Below are 11,665 nucleotides of genomic sequence, written 5' to 3' on the forward strand. Positions count from 1 at the left end.
TCTACAATATACCCTTGAGGAATTCTATTGGAGGTTAGCTGGAGTTGAGTTTCGGTTTCAGGGAATTAGATATTAGCATAAACGGCATCTTAAAGAAGCACCATACAGTGCTGCATATGTCGTCACAACAGGAAAGCAACTACTGTATAGAGAAAATCTTAATAGCTTTCTGTCTCATTCATTTTTTGAAGGAAATTACACTTCCAAGTTTGAACAGCAAGATAACAACCTTAAGCCTTTTTGTATTTCAGGTGAAAATTAAGCAAAAATGTCTGCGGAGTAAGAAATGAGTTTACACGCTCCTTTGTAGAGAAATCATGTGAGCTAGGTATGTTTCTGCTTGGTGCTTCTTTTGTTATCGCAGTATGTTTACATAGCTGCACAACCTGTGTGTACGTAGTATCAAAGTTGCAGTATAAAGCTGGCGTACTGCAGCGTCTTTGCACAGCAAACAAAGCAGGGGCTGAAGCAGGCATTACAGTACTGTACTGTATTGTGCACCCAACCAGTCATGTATTTGTTGCCCAGTGCAGATCAATAGTAATCACAGGACCACAGACGCAATTATATGACCCACTTGGAGACTAAAAATACAACCCCAAATATCCATCGCTGTTGCACAGTAGCGCCTTGACTAAAATTAACCTAGAAAAAGCAGATTACAGTCTATGTAAGCACTCTACAGTGCATAGATTGTAAGCCTCGAACATAAAAGAGCACTTCATTTTTATCGCAGTCGCGTACAACTGAAGAGTAGAGTTTAAAAGTGAGTTTTTAATTTGAAGTTACTGAGCGGTTACTAGATGGTCAGCAGCAACCAGCATGGTAACATGATTCTTGGTATAGTGTTACGGTATATTAACAACAACAAAAAAGACTGGTTGAATTTCTTCCTCATTTATTACATAAAGTGTTCGATGCAATTAAATAGGTTATCTAACTTTCAGGAACTTGAGAGGCAAAACTAGTTCATGTTGATTTCTTATCCCTTGTGGGAAACAGGATTTGTTTACAACAATAGCCCCTCCTGCTCTTAACACTGCCAACTGCCAGCCTAAATACTGAACCATCCAGGCCAAATGAAAACATAAATAACAAAAAGAGAGCAGTAACAGGGAAAAATAAATAAATTAAAAAAAAGGAAACACACACTTGCACACATTTTTAAGTAAGCCCCCAGAAACAAGTGGGATTTCGACTAATAACAGTGCATTCGTTTTGATCAGACATTTCTCATTATAACAGATATAAGACGAGAACGCCCACTTTTAAGTGAAAGTGGGGCTTCGACCGATTCCAACAGGGTTTTAGCTTCCTTGGGCTGAACCGGCCACCCAGTAAATCATTATTAAAACCCATAACGTCGCGAATTGTTGCGAGATGAGCCATGAGGTGGACGATGGTGAGTTTAGTGAGGTGAAGTTCCGATGAGTGAGTGCGTGGGGACGGAATCTGGGCCAGAGCCCATCAGCTAAAACAACGTAGGTGGAAGGGGCCATTTAGTGATGTCTTAAATTAACAAGTGCAAAAATCTCTCATAATTCCATTATGGTACTTAATGACAGACTGTACATGCTATATCCACCCACAGATTGAATACCGCCCATTTACATCCCGGTCGTCGTACAGAATCACATTTGAAGCAGCAGCAAATTACTACTCGAGTATTTACCATTGTAAACGTATAATCCTGCTGATATACGGGAGAATTTATGAAGCTCGGAGGAGGAAGTCATGTCTTTAAAACTCATTGCAATGTGTTCACATGGTTGATTAAGCTAAATGATATTCAAAGTGTTTGCCAGTGAGCTGATGTGAAAATGAGGGGCCGTCATAAATTCTCCGCAACCAATGAGTAATCGGCATCTGCCTCTCAGCCTACCCCACGGGCATGATAGAGGGTGTTAATCTGCATTGGACAAGCCAGGGAATTTGTTCCCTGACTGCAGATATGTTGCCAGTCGGTCTAAAAACTGCAGTGGTATATCAAAAGTTGTCAGGTACAAGTACAAGAGTTATGTCACATTAAGAAGTGGAACTTTTTCTGAACAGCTAATGAGGGCTGAGTCTGAAAATGCTCGATTGGGGCGGGGCAACTGAACTGTGTGAGCCTCCATTGCTCAAAAACCCTTTGCTAAGAGTGTGATTAGTGTATACCGTTTTCTAACAATGCATATGATTATTGCTTACTGTATTGATGAGGTTATTCCAATGGACATTATTGTAAGGTATTGTTTTAAAAATGGAGTACCGGAACTCATTTTCATGTAAACATACTGTAGCTATTTCACTTTCCAGTAGGTTAACCTCTGGTTTTTAGCATCACCAGTGTTGATCTTTAGATTGTGAGGCGATCCGTTTAAGACGCCCTATTGATCAGTCGGGATTTGTTCTTCATGCGGCGTCGCCTCTGGCACTTAATTAGGTGTGTTAATTTCAACTGTGGGAGGAAATAGGAGGGAGGAGCATCGATTTTCTGCAACTAATTTTCATTCCGCATGAATACTGATTCACTCATTGGTCTCCATGGTGTTGGTAATCTGGATGTTGTTGCTCCTTCTGTGCAAACACTTTGGCACAATATGCATTGTCATTTAATTAAAACATCAGGTGAGCAACTAGCAGGAACAAACTAAGTACAGCGTGGACAACAATATGATAGATGTTCTGTAGTTGCCTCATTAACAACTTTTTGGCAGGCTAAGAAGAAGAAAGATTTTAATTGAGTGGATAATTTAACAAGCACTTACACCTTTGCCTTAATACAGACAGACTTTTAATCACTCGGAAACCACCAGAGTGGATTCGCAACATGATGAGAATGTTATAAAAATCCCTCAGGTCCAGCTGCTCCGTTTTAGTTTTTCCCCATCCCTCTGAAGTGAGCCGAATCAATTCTAAGTAACATTATTTGTGGGACTTTTGTTGACTACCGCTAATCAACGTCTTTTAAGCACATACAGGTGACAGCTACTGTGCCTCACAGTCTATTTCTGTCCCTCAAGAAATAATTTATTCCAGTAAGACTCATAGGGCTATCTATTTATATAAATATATTTATATAACTTTCCATTTTCAAAACAAGGACATGGTCCCAAAATGTAACAGTAAAGTGTACAGGCCATGGAGGAAACCGCCTCAGGAACAAGTTATTGTACACCTAAATATACAATTGAGTATTTATTTATTCATTTATTTTTGAAGTGGAATGGAGTGGAGTTAAGCAGCCAAATCCATCTGTTTTTAGTCCTCTCAGGGGGAGGCCATTTGGTCACTTTCTGTTGACGAAATATGACATGAGCAATGAGTTGCTCAGGGTTCGGGCAACGGCTCAGCTTCAGAAATAGGTGAGCCATGATTGGTTGTTACCTGAGCCCTGAGCAAATGTGATGTCATCTTCAGTCGACAGAAATGACAAAATGGCCGCCCCCTGAGATGGATTTTACTGTTTAATTCATATCCCACAATACCATGTTTATCGTAGTGGGGCTGCACTGAACCAAATATTATAAAGAATTTGTTGGTGTTGACTTCCTCTTTAAGAGTAAAAACTTTGGCTTAGATATCACAAAATGTCAAACCAGTGACATTGAGTGTTTCTCAACCAAGTGCTTTTCCACTTCATCTGATTGTGGTTACACTTTTTAAAAACAATTCCAATTGACCAAGACAAAAAGATTTCTGAAACTCTTGTGACACAAACCATTTGGTGTTTCAGGTTGTTGCGTAGTCAAACCACAAATTTTAAGTGTTTTAATCATGGTTTTCGTTTTTTTTTTTTAATGCATCAAACAAATGAATAGGTAAAAAAGTATTTTTCTTGTCATTCATTGCCCATCCCCACTGGGTGGTTTGTCATGAGTAACATTGACCGCAACAGGAGCGATTGTCAGTACTCTGATCTCGGACCACACTTTCTCAGTCAGCTGTTTTACAGCTCAAATCAGGGATTATCCGAACTATCACAGAAAAAAGAAAGATTCTTGGTGAATCTGTCCCTTTAATGAAGCGGGCAACAGCGTACACAGAATGCTATTGATGTTTTTGAAATTGATGTCTGTGTTGGCGCAGAGGCTAATAAATTGCATCGATCTGGTCCAGAAAGCGAACTGCTTGGAATGATAGGAGCATTAGTGCTACTGATTAAATAATATAGTGAGCCAATATGAAAAGAAAATTCTAGAGGGAAGCTCAGAAAAGATCAAGTGAGTTCTGTGACTAATAACTTTCCAAGTCTAGACAGATGGAAAAACAACACTGTGATCATCTTTAATACGTGTGTATATCACACTGTTAGTGCTGATCAATCCATTTTCATCTGAAAGCTAAAAACTGCCTTATTTTTGGGCATAATCTCTTTCCTTCCCACAGAGAGCTAGACCATGTGGGAACCTTTGCTGCAATGCAGCATAACAAATCACGAGAATCTTCACAAACGTTTCCGATAAGAGAAGCTCGTCCCTGTTTTTATTCATGTTCAGAGGTCGATTATCAGATGACCCCAATAACTTAATTGAGCCTGCGCCTTTTCTCCACAAATAGCGTTTGTTTCATATGTCCATACTATAGTTTGACTGTGTGCTATGGCACATTCAGAAAAAGCAGAATCTGCTAGAAAAAAAAGAAAAGACATTTTTCAAATCGGCATCAAAAATACGTTGAGGGACACATGAAGCCATCTATTGAATTTTGCTGTTGACCAGTGTTATCAGTAAACAGAACAAAGCTCTGTGATAGCCAATTATACACTCAGAACCCTAATAAGGAAAGCAACATATATACACTTTTAAAGTATGGCAATAATGAGATGACATCAATTAGGACCTAAGATGCAACCTCATTTTAAGATCTCCTGATGAATGCACTGGTACAACTGTGACCTCGGCATCTTTCAATGTGGCCTTCTTTATCCGGCAAAAAAAAAAAAAAGTGGTTTGCTCCATCTCCATATTGTCTCAGTGTTGGACTACAGTAAACAGAAGCTTTTCAAGGTTTTATGCCACAGAAGCATACTAAATAAAGCAGGTCAAAGTTCAGAGGTGACAAAGTTGAGGAAGTGAAGAGCCGATGAGAGGAATTTTTATGTGCAACAATGAAAAAAAAAAAAAATCGAATTCATTTATCTTCTGCAAGTCGATTGCCATGGAAACAGGCCACACCACCTCGCCTCCTCCCCTTATTTTTCCTGCTTGCTCTTTCTTTTTACAACCATCACTCATATGAACCAGACAAGCGTGGAATTGTTCTCATTATCAAAAGTGAAAATCATCCCCGTCGGATAATAATAATAGGAATATCTTCGATTCAAGGCACCGTAATTGTTGTATATTCACTAGTTGACGCATTCCCCACTATTTGCTGAACCACCACAACGTCCTAAGAACAGATCTCGGTAGCTATTCCAAATTAATGAACTGTATAAATTGTCTCTTGCTTACTGTTGTTGTTAACTTTATGATAGCGATTTTTTTTTACATGTGAGAATGACTGCTCAGATGCAGAGCCAAACATGATCAATACTCACATGCTGCAGTGTGTGATATGTGAAAGGAAGCAAGCTCCAAGCTTTGACAATCAGCTGGTCTGCAGTTTGAAGTATTTCAGAATCTTCATTCAGTGACTTGAAGTAATTGGCCCACATGTCTGAGGCCTTCAGGTCAGCAACTTCTATTTCAAAATCTCTGATGGAGTCAACAGGGATGTTACTCAGGTCAGCGTCGTCCACAGCACACTCATGTGGATGAGTGATGAACTTAAAAAAAACGTGTGCGTTCACAAAATTCTCCAAAGCGTGCTTTGAATAACTGCAGAAGAGTAGATGTGAAGGCAGCTCGCGTTGGGAACACGTGAAGAAAATAGCTTAGCATTACAGTCCTTGAATGCAATGCAATAACAATTCTCAACTAAACCACAAATGATTATTTTTCCAGTCGGCTAGTCACAGATAGTAGTCGATTAATCGACTAATCGGATCATATGTAAATAGATGGCACCAGCAAGCAGCTGCTCTTATATAATCAGCACTTGTTTATATGTTTATAAATGATGCTGCATCTTGAATTGAAGGCCATACTGTGGCCTTAAGACTTTTGGCTGCAAATGTTTGGTGCATTTAAAATTTTAAAACTTTACACCATGAATAGTTTCACTATGAAATCTAAAACTACCAAAAAACTACGAAATTAGGAAAAGGCACCGTGCCAAAGAATACTAAAATAAACATTTGTGTTATTTCTCACTTTATGTTTTTAGGTAACCTTTATGTATTAAATTGATCTACAAAAATCAAAATGAAGTATGCAACTGAAAAGAGAAAAACACTAAAGATTAGGAGGAACTTATTTTTTTAGCGGAGTAGATGGAATAAACCGGGTCATTTTTATTTTCATGTGTTGCGGGGTTGTGGCAAACATGTCATGTTCTGTCACTTTGACTGCTCCGATTTCCGAGTTTGTGAATGCATCACTCAGTTCACGAGTGTGTGAATGAGAGAGAGCGAGCGGATGCGGATGTGGAATGTAATCAACAGGCTAGTCCAACCAGGTGTTGAGGCCAACTGCCACCTTGCAAAATACACGCAATCACACAAAATAAGACACATTCTACTTAAAAATATAACAAATACTACGTTTCTTTGTGGTGTGTATGCAAGCATCACGTCTGAATGTAATGTTGATTGGCAAGCTTAAACGTGACAAGGACTGCAGTATGTATATCAATTTGTGTGAATTGTTTGAATTACAGGTTAGTTTTATTGTGAATGAACAAACGGTTACTTCTGTAGTCCGTTTCAGCAAAGGTAGAAATCCAGAAAATGATGGGACTTTCTGCCACATGTAGGTGGATCATTTTCCCCATCAAGCTTGCTCAAAGCCACAATGAAACTTTCATGAAGTTATGCTGCCGCCATATAATGACGCACCGTCTCAAGAGCTGTGCAGAGAGAAAGTGGCTGGAGCACGCCGTATAGTAGCCCGGTGCAGAAAACGTTCGGGCCAAGGTTTTGTTTCTGGGTGTGACACAACCTGAGAATAAATGTCATGTCAGATTTGTGCCCGTTCTGGTTCAAGTGATGGGCTTGTCAGTTCTTGCCTGGATGAATAATTTAGTAAGGGAAGAAGGAGAAGGGCAGTTGTTGACCTCTGCTTGCTACAGAGCACCTGGAGCTATGAGCCGGACAGTTCACGATAAATAAGATGAAAGAACAAGAAGGGAAGGAAAGAGAACATTTCAGTGAAAACGTTTTTGTGTATTACGTAGTCAAAGAGCTGAACACATCTATATATATTGTGGCATCATAAGGACGCTACGTTACATTTCAGAGGCCGGTGCCACGCACTAAAATGGTTGACAGTTCAGGCGCTACGTTTGCCAGCACGTCTCACAACCCCAACAGGTGTGGCTGCTTAAGACACTTGATTAAAGCTGGTGTGGCTGGATGGCAGAAGGAAGAAATAAAAACCAAGGAGCAGAGACAATGGGAGAGGAAGAAGAGAAAAAGAACTGGACAGACGCACGAGGGAGCAACTCACTCAATGTGGAGGAAAGTTACCTTTTGAACCTTGAGAATAGATTTTAGTTGAAACCGTTTGTAGTTTTTGCAAACTTGGGTTGAGACCTTTGCCAGCTTTGCTTTTTCTGCACATTAACTGACACGTGACAAAAAATAATAAACTTTGATTTTGTGGACACTCGGGCCTAAGAAGACTCCTCTTGCCCTAGTGGACCTTTTGTGTTGTCACAATATATATATATTAAGCCTGTCAAAGTTAAAGCATTAACTATGGAGATTAATTTAAATTTCATAATGCATTAAAACAAATTAACTGAGTTAACTCAGTTTTATTTACTTCTTGTGACAGCTGACCTCTGCTGACTTTTCGTAGTTTTGCTTTAAAAAGTTGATCAACGGCTCATTGGAGAAATCCCAAATAATTTGCGCACTTTTCAAAGCCAAATTCAAATATATTAGTTGTACGTATTTGGTGTATCATTCAATAGTTGTATTTCACAGGATAAGAATTGTATTCATTGATCAAAGAGAGCTATTAGAACATTCTTTGAATCCAAATATATGAAAAAAAATTCCACATTATTTCCAATATTTTCCTCAAGTAAATATTGCTTCCAAGGTTCATAAAAAAATGTTTTATTGAAAAATGTGATTAATCGCGATCAATTATGGAAAATGTGATTAATTGGTGAAAATAAATATCTATCTTAAGTTATCTATCTCATCCAATAAGTATAATGTTCTTTGAGAGAACATGACAGTACATTTATAGGACAAGCTACAATACGGGCAGTTCTTAGTTTACAAAGGTCACTACAAGACATTTCCAGGTTTCAAACGTCATGCATCTTAAGAATGTTGTCATGGCGCACAAAAAGGCACCCTCAGTTAAAGATTAAAATTTTGGGGGCAGGGGGGGGTTCATCTGATTGTTTTATATTCATGGTCTTGGAGTGTTTTTCATGCAAATATTTACTGTAATTAGGATTTTACTACTGTGTTAGCATAGATTAGTGACAGACTTTTGGCTATCCCTCAAGCTGAGGATGATGATAACTCCAATTAGTCCAATTAGATGGTTAGTGAGACCCAGCCTTGATGCGCACTGAATGCCGCAGGTGTTGCAAATGATGGTGGCGGGTTTCTGTGGTTTTCTTGATAGTTGTTGGTCCTGTTTGTCTCAAATGTCAGGGCTCTTTATTGGATCTGGTGCCTCTAGTTAGTGGTCCAAAAAAGTCCCCATCTGGATTTGACCAAGCAAATGACTTGGCCAAGGACTTGTTTTCCAAATTCTCACACACTATAATGAAGAGTCAAATTTAACAGAACCTGGCTTCAATGCAATTGCTGGCTTCGACTTCACATCTGTGCAATGAATTTCCCCCTTGGCAGTTTATATACACCGCAATCAAAAGCACACGCATTCTTTAAATCCAAGCAGTGTGTGAATCAAAAGGGGTTGTAAACACGTCTAAATTTCCAGGGTCGGTGCACGACTCATTCATCTTGAGGAATAGTGTTTTCTTTTAAAAGACGACAGGATGGCAAATAGGGCTATGGCTGGCTGTTAGGTAAATTCATAATATAATTTTATGATCTACTAAAAATCTGGTTTCCTGTAATTTTTCAGTCATTGCCCATTTCTTGTTGTTAGATGCCCTGTCACTGTTTTGCCTGCCATGTTGCTGCTCGCATCTACAAAGTACAAGCTGTGCACTGTATCTCATTGTCTTGTGATTGACTCGAGCATTGCTTGTTGAATTTGTAATACATCAGCGAATGATTTCAGTCTCTTGTGATGATAAGAGTACAATTTTAATGGGTTCAGAGGAAGGGTGTCCATTTCTCATAAACATGGTTGTTAATTGTTATTCATTTAGCACATGAGAAAAATAAACATTTAGGACATTGACATTCAGAATCTGTGTATTTTATTTACCTGTACATACATACATAGCCCAAATTATGGTATTTTCGCAGGCCCGTGCAAGTGGGTGCAGTGTAACGCTTTTAAAAAAGGGTGTTTTTTGTGGATGTGAACACAGCTGACTTTATTAGCAGCACGAGAGGCGCTCAAGTTGTCATCAATTGATTAAATATTTACTTGACCTGATTTATGCCACAGTTGATGCAAAAAAGATATATATTTAACACGCACCATGTCATTTATGAGAGTAATTGCGGTGGGTTATTTTGTGTCTTTAAATAGCACATCTGAAAGGCAGGTGTGAACCCGTCAGGTGTTTGTACAAACGCCGCGCTGATGATGGATGCCAATGCAACTCCGGCAAAGTAGATCAAGTTTGACGGATTTTATTTCATTTTGTCTTCTGTCGACTGAAAATGACATCACAGCTGCTCACAACGACCAATCACGGCTGACCTGTTTTCTGAATCTGAGCCGTGATTGGTCATCGTGAGGAGTTGTGATGTCATTTTCAGAAGACAAAATGGCCGCCACCAGAGATGGATAAAACAAGTGCATTTTATTAATTATTATTTATTTTATTAAGTGCAAAATATGTTTGGGTTGACTTCCGCTTTAAACAGCATGCACAGTTCCTTAAATTGCATTTGGGATCGTAGTAAATTAGGCCCTAAATTTTCGGCTAAAAGTCTCTCCCGTGCATTTTTAAATCTTTTAGCAGCAGCTACGCCTGAGCCGCATTTTATCACAATAAATCAATGTGGTTGTGCTGTGGGCGGGAATCTACAGACTTAACAAGGCCCCTCATTTACAGTACAGACAGCATCAGACTTTTTATCTTTGTACCACAAGCCTCAACATCTATCAAGAAAGACATACATTTCTCCCCGCCATTATAACACGGCAGCCGTAAAGACGGATAGGCATTCTCACATTAAAGCGACTCTGAATAATTTTTCCTGACAAGCACAGTGAGCAAAATTGACTTGATGTATGTTTCTGGGAATGTTGTAAATAAATGTGAGCTCAGCTTGCAAAATAAGCCCTGATTCTTTTTCACATATGTAAATTACAGCAGTGCAATCTCCTAGGAGCATTAAAAGAAGTTATGGCACTAATGGTAATCAATGGGAATTTGAGTGGAAATCAATTAATCATATAAGCAGCCATCAATGGCTAATACATGCATGATAGACGGCAAACTATATTAACATTTTCTATTAGTTCTATGCACACATGAAAAATTCCTGCCTGATGAGCTTTTTTAATAATCAGTAATTGTACTGGAAATTGGCTTTGCCACAGCATGTCAGACATGAAAAACGCTGCGCAGGATAAGTGCATATTGGAAACATATGTTTAATAATTAATAAGATCAATTGGATCTGCCAAATGTTTCCAGTAATCACCACAATATGTTAAAATACAAATGCTTGACTTGGGATTCTGTGTAAAATAACATTTAAATCTTTCGAGCTCTAAAAAACGTACCTGAAAAAAATTCTTACCCTCACGAAAAAATCTCCTACACCAACCAAAATACTTCTCGCGCTCAGCTTTTTCTTCTGTCAGCACTCACATCATCGATAAACATGAGCAGCTAACCATGAGCAGTCATACGTGCCCATATCATTTGACAATGATGTGTTATGATTTGGAATCATGAGCTGTTCTTTTCCTCTCTCCAACACAGTCAGTCAATCAACACCAATATTATCAATAATGAAAATAAATAACTACACTACATATACTGTACATTAACTTAGACTAAGTTTCGACGACACGTTCCAATAATGAAAACCCTAATTAGTATGTTCACCGTTTTAGCTCTGAAATGACAATATCAGAGATTGTATTTATTTATGATGCTATTTTGGAAGCCAAAAAATCATCACATTTTCAGTCAAATATATTTGATCTTGCCTTTTTTGTAAGAGTTGGAGAACACTGTGAGCTTGCTCTCCTCCTCTCATTAAAGCCTATCAACTAAGATTAGCATAACAGCCTCACATGTATTCAGCATTCATTTGTATTCTTAGCTGCTCTACTGGATTAAACCTCGGCCGGTGCGTTTTTTTTCTCACGGGTGACTAATGTAATCTACTAACAATTCAGGTGGAAAATAGATTTGCACCACATTTTCATAATGAAAGGCAAACATTTACATTTTGCCCCGCGATAGACTACAGTATAGTGTGTAAAACTATACTGTTTTTTTTTCTCAA

Source organism: Filicampus tigris, chromosome 20 (genome assembly GCF_054856515.1).
Source record: "Filicampus tigris isolate MCC_2025a chromosome 20, RoL_Ftig_1.0, whole genome shotgun sequence".
NCBI lineage: Eukaryota > Metazoa > Chordata > Actinopteri > Syngnathiformes > Syngnathidae > Filicampus > Filicampus tigris.